Genomic DNA, 6356 nt, shown 5'->3' with positions numbered 1-6356 from the left:
AATGTATTCCTGGAAATCTTTGTGAACAATACGTGATGCTGGGAATTTGAACCAGGTTACTCATACAGCGTGAGTTATTTAACCCCTGTACTATCTCTCTAACCTTTATATCTTAGTTAATTTATTATTCAGGAAATGTGGTTGAGAATCTCTTTAACATTTGTAAAAATTAAGACTATTAAGGTAAAGGTTTGTAAAATGAGAAATTAAATTTTTCCTAAATAAATACAAGTGGAAACTGAGCACTTAGAAAAGATATTGCACTTTGTCAGTGAGAAAGAAGTAAATGGATAAAAGGAAAAAGGGATATAATATGAGAGAAACTTGGAAAAAAGCATATCTTTGTATCTAAATGTTGAAACATGTTTTAAATGAAAAAAGATACTATTAGTCATTCCTTTAAGATGTTAATACAGAAAATAATGAGAGCATAATTTTAGCCATATAATATTTTGGCAGTCAGGGTAAAAAGTATCACTGAAGATATAAGATTAAAAGTTCATGGCCTAAGATGTGTGAAAGAAGAAAGTATGCTTGCCTTATGCATGGGAAACTAGGTTCAATCCCTGGCACCAGATATGGTGCCTGAACTCCAACAGAAATTAACCCTGAGAAATGGGACAGCAGTAAGCTCTGAGTACCTTCTGGTGTATATTCCTCGCAAAAGAAAATGGACAAAAAATTTTTTTATTTATACTTTTATTGAGTTTCTGTGAATTTTTTAATGTTCAGTGATAAAAACACGTAATTTCTACTCATTTGTGGCAAAAGTGACTTGAAGAATGTTTATCTACCATATCTACCAACTCATTCTTTTTTTTAATAAAATAATCATCTTTATTTAAGCACCTTGATTACAAATATGATGTGGTTGGGTTTCAGTCATAAAAAGAACACCCCCTTCACCATCATAAATGTCCCGAATCTTTCTCCTACACTCCACTGTATCCAAGAGAGGCATTCTATTTCTCTCATTTATTGACACTTTCACCATACTTGTCAGTGTAGGTTTTTTTCTCTAACTGCACTCACCACTCTTTGTGTCTTTGTGGTGAGCTTCATATCATGAGTTAGTCCTTCCAGTCCTCATCTCTATTGTCTCTAGGAATTATTACAATAATGTCTTTTACTTTTCTCAAAACACATAGATGAGTGAGACTATTCTGTGTCTGTCTCTCTCCCTCTGACTTATTTCACTCAGCACAATAGATTCCATTACATCCATGTATAGAAAAACTCAGTCATTTTCAGAAAGACTGTAATACTCTATAGAGTGGAGAAATGTAATATTCAGATTTAGGGCAGTCACTTTTTCAGATGCAATTATTAATGACATTTTAATGAACTTTTTTAAGATTTTGGTACTGAATAAAATTCTGTTAGAGATGAAATAACTAGTGACGAGCTTATCAAAAATAAGAAGATAGTTTAGAAAATAGTTTAGTTGTTTCATATACTTCACATTTTTTAATTTTTAATTTATATATATATATATAAACCCTTCACCAGTGCAACATTCTCATCACCAATATCCCGTGTCCCTCTTTCACATATTTTTAATTTTTCTTTTCTTTATTTGATTTTGTTTTGTTTGGGCCACATCTGGCAATGGACAGAGGTTATTACTGGCTCTATATTCAAGACTTGCTCAGAGCAGTGTTTGGGGGACTGTATGGGATGCTGGTGATGAGTGGGTGCATCAAGCAAACAAAGAAACAAACCTGCTGTACTCTTGCCCCAGTTTTTAAAACTTTTAATAGTGTTAAAATGTCTATAGCATGTTATTGATATCAACATATAATATAAAAGTAATAAGAAATATAGAGATAAGTTATATTTGGGTTAAAAATGTTGAGTGTACCATTTTAATTGTTCTCCTATCAGCCTTTCTGCATTCACACTAACTGACTAACATAAAATGATTAAGATCCAAAGCTTGAATAAGTATTTTTGTTTAATATAAATGTACTGATATAAATCATTTAATTATTTGCTTTAACATGGTAAATTTTGTGTAATGAAAGCAATTTTTCTATATGATATTTTTATGTAGCTCAAAAACATTACACCCAGAGTACAAAAATGTTACACCCACAGAGCTTTAACCCACGTTAGCTTTATCTTTGAAAGCAGAAGAGATAATTCTGGGAAGAAGATGCTTGTCTTGCATGTAGATGACCATTATTTTATTCCTGATACTCTTTGTTCCCATAAGCACATCCAGTGACACACAAAAAATTTATAACTGGGGTTAGGATGATAGGACAGCAGGAAAAGCTTGTGGCAGATCAGGCTTTGATCTTTGGTACATCATGTGATCAGCTGAATCTTTCAGGAATGATCCCTAAGCACAGAGCTAGGGATAAGCTCTGAAAATTGCCAGGTTTGGCACAATATGCCAAAAAATTATATATATATATATATATGCAATATTATTCCTTGATTTAGTTTGCTATGTATTTAAATTCCATGGAACATAATGTATGCCATATTTTTGACATGTTTTATTTATTTAATTCTCATTTTTCATAATATTTGCAATCTTCATAATGCTTTTATGGTATAAACATATACTATAAGCAAAATTTTATCTGTTTGTGTTAGTAAAGACTAAAGTTTCTTTACTTTTGCTATTTTATGGTTTTTCATTTTTCTTCCATATAGACTATGACACATTTCTATGGCATAATTACTATTACAGTTTGTGGAATTGCCATTTTATTGAGAAACTTATCTCTGGATAGAGACATGTGAAGGTATTATTTTCTTTTCTTTTGAACAAAATCTATTTCTCTTTGTAAAATAAATGGTGATTTTTTATGTTCTGTGTTCCATAAATTGTGTGATTACATACAATCAAAGCATAAATGTATCAAAATGGGTTAACCTTCCACTCAGGCCTCCTATAACGAGTCAACTGAGCATGGTGCACTCTGTGGTCTGTGCATTCCCCAGTCATCAGCAGACATTTGTGAAAACTCACTTTCAGTAGACACACTTTCATGGGCAAGAAGATATCCATTCTCTCACCTGTCTGCAGATATAGGTGAAGGTAAACTTTAAAGAAATACCATCTTGTTTCTATATTTCTTTTCTACCCCAAAATCTGGACAGATAAGAAACTTGAATTATTAAGTCCCAGCTAGAAATAATTTCCTGAATGATTTGACAAGTTAATTATTATTTTTTAAATAATAGTTATTTTTATTAATTTTTTTTGGTTTTTCGGGCCACACCCGTTTGATGCTCAGGGGTTACTCCTGGCTATGAGCTCAGAAATTGCCCCTGGCTTGGGGAGAACCATATGGCATGCCGGGGGATCGAACCGTGGTCCTTTCCTTGGCTAGCGCTTGCAAGGCAGACACCTTACCTCTAGCGCCACCTCACCGGCTTCAATTTTTATTAATATTTTTATTTAAACACTTTGATTACAAATCTGAGTATAGTTGAGTTTCAGTCATGTAAAGAACAACCCCCTTCACTGGTGCAATATTCCCAACACCAATATCCCAAATCTCCGTCTTCCTCATCCCTCCCCAGCCTGTACTAGAGACAGGCTTTCTACGTTCCTCATTCATTCACATTGTTATAATAGATCTCAATGTAGTTATTTCTCTTACTGAACTCATCACTCTTAGTGGTGAGCTTCATATCGTGAGCTGGACTTTCCAGACCTCCTTTCTTTTATCTCTGAGAATTATTGCAAAAATGTCTTTTATTTTTCTTAAAACCCATAGATGAGTGAAACTATTCTGCATCTATCTCCCTCTGACTTATTTCAATCTGATTTATTGCAATCATGTAGATTCCATGTACATCTATGTATAGGAACATTTCATGACTTCATCTTTCCTGACTGCTGACTAATATTTCATAGTGTATATGTATCACAGTTTCTTTAGCCATTCATCTTTTGAAGGGCATCTTGGTTGTTTCCAGAGTCTGGCTATTGTAAATAGCACTGCAATGAATATAGGTGTTAGGAAGGTATTTTTATACTGTATTTTTGTGTGACAAGTGAAATAATTAGGTGAAGTTAGGATTGGAGTTTTTCAAAGCTTTTGCCTTGGTTTGTAGATAGATATTCTCTTACTGGTTTACATAGTTCATAATTGTCCATCTGTTCATAAATGTGCCTATTCTCTCTTCCCTTCTCTCTTTCTACCTCTCCTCTTCTCTCTCCACCTGCTTTTATTCACACACACATCTTATTTTCTTGTAAAGACAGTGCTCAGATTGAATAAGGGACACACTAAGGACCTCATTGTTACTGAGCTCTCCCCTGTAAATGTCTGTAAATGCAATCATTTGTGGTATTAGAACTTTAAACTTTGAATTTGGAGGAAGATTATATTCTGCCTTTAACACACTGAAGTGAAGTGATAATTATCTCATTAAGTTGTTCCTTACTGAAATATTATTAAAAATTATTCGAAGGCAGTTTCTAAAGCTTGGACTTAGAATGTGTCTCTCTGCTCAGGTACTTTTGAGGTCAAATTAAAGAGCCTAACACAGAAAAAAGTAAACAAAAACTTTATTAGCTTTTTAGAACAAAAACATGGGCAGGTAATTTGAGAAAAGCAGAAGAGTGATTGCTAGGGACATGTTGAATTGACTCAAACCAAGGACTCTGGCTCCTATTCTCTGTTTTATTTTATCTTCTACCAACCATACATGACATGACAGCTCACCAGAACCTCTGAACTGTAATTTTATATTTGTAAATACCATTGTCTAGAACAAAAACAATTGTACTTTTTTCTCTCTTAAACCATTAGAATATGTCTCTGAAACACTTAGCAAACGCCTTAGCATATATATTATATTATATATATATATATATATATATATATATATATATATATATATATATATATATATATTAATAGTGCCACACCCAGTGAAGCTCAGGGACTACTCCAGGCTATGCACTCAGAAATTGCTCCTGGTTTGGAGGACCATATGGGATGCTGAGATCAAAACGCAGTCCATCCTAGGCTAGTGTCGGCAATGCAGATGTCTTACTGCTTCACACCACTGCTACACCCCCCCCCCATTTTTAATTAATATGATCCAGTAAATACAATGTCTGTAAATCAGAAAAAAATAGTTGCTCGAATACTTGTTTTCTGATCTACAATTGCTTGTTATTTTATATGGGATTACAGTTTAACCGAGAGCAATAATAATTTGATTTCAAATGTCTTAAAATATCTAAAACATTCATCTTCATACTAACATTATAAATCAAGAAGTATTGACTGCCTATTTGACAACATTTGTATTACCTTTATTTTCACTTTACAGGTTCTCACATGTTTGACAAATATATGACAGGTTTTTCAAAACTTGAAAATTGTGGAGGCTCAATCCTTAGGTCCTCTTTCATCATGCTTTAAAGTATATTGTAGGTAATTTTTTTGTTACAAAAAATGAATATTTAAAACAAAAAGTTTTAGTTCCTAATATTCTTTTATTGTCTTTTTTCTTTTTGAAAAGTTACACCTGGTTGTGCTCAAATCTTACTTTTCAATGTGTACTCAGTAATAACTCCTGTTTGGGTTTAGTGGACCCCTTGGGATTTCAGTGTTCAAACCCATTTTTCATGAATTCAGGGTAGAACCATACCTGTTGTACTAAATTTTAAGGCTCAAATTTGGTTGAGTTTGCTCATTTTCTTTTATTTTTTCATAAATATCTTTACTTAAGCACCATGATTACAAGCATGTTTCTAGTTGGGTTTTAGTTATATATTTATAAAATCCCCCTTCATAGGTACAATGTACCCACACCAATGTCCTTCATCTCCCTCTTCCCCTATCCCCTGCCTGTATTCAATACAGGCATTATTTTTCTCATTCACTACCATTGTCATGGTAGCTGTCAGAGTTGTCAGTGTAGTTATTTCTCTAACTGAACTCACCACTCGTTGTGGTAAGCTTCATATGGTGGGCCGGACTTTCCATCCCTCATTTCTATCATCTCTGGGTATTGTTACAAGAATGTCTTTTATTTTTCTTATACCCATATATGAGTGAAACTATTCTGTGTCTATCTCTCTCCCTCTGACTTATTTCACTCAGAATAATAGTTTCTATGTCCATTCCTATATAGGAAAATTTTTACTTCATTTTTCAACAGTTGCATAATATTCCATTGTGTATATGTACCACCAATTCTTTAGCCATTAATTTGTTGTCAGGCATCTAGTAGTTGTTGTTTTTTTTTTCCCAGATTCTGGCTACTGTAAATAGCGCTGCAATGAACATAGGTGTGCAGAAAGCCTTTCTGTATTGTGCTTATGTGTTCCTGGGTTATATAACTATGAAAGATATAGCTGGATTATATGGGAATGC

Source organism: Suncus etruscus, chromosome 4, assembly GCF_024139225.1.
Source record: "Suncus etruscus isolate mSunEtr1 chromosome 4, mSunEtr1.pri.cur, whole genome shotgun sequence".
Taxonomy (NCBI): domain Eukaryota; kingdom Metazoa; phylum Chordata; class Mammalia; order Eulipotyphla; family Soricidae; genus Suncus; species Suncus etruscus.
This window is presented reverse-complemented; position numbering follows the sequence as displayed.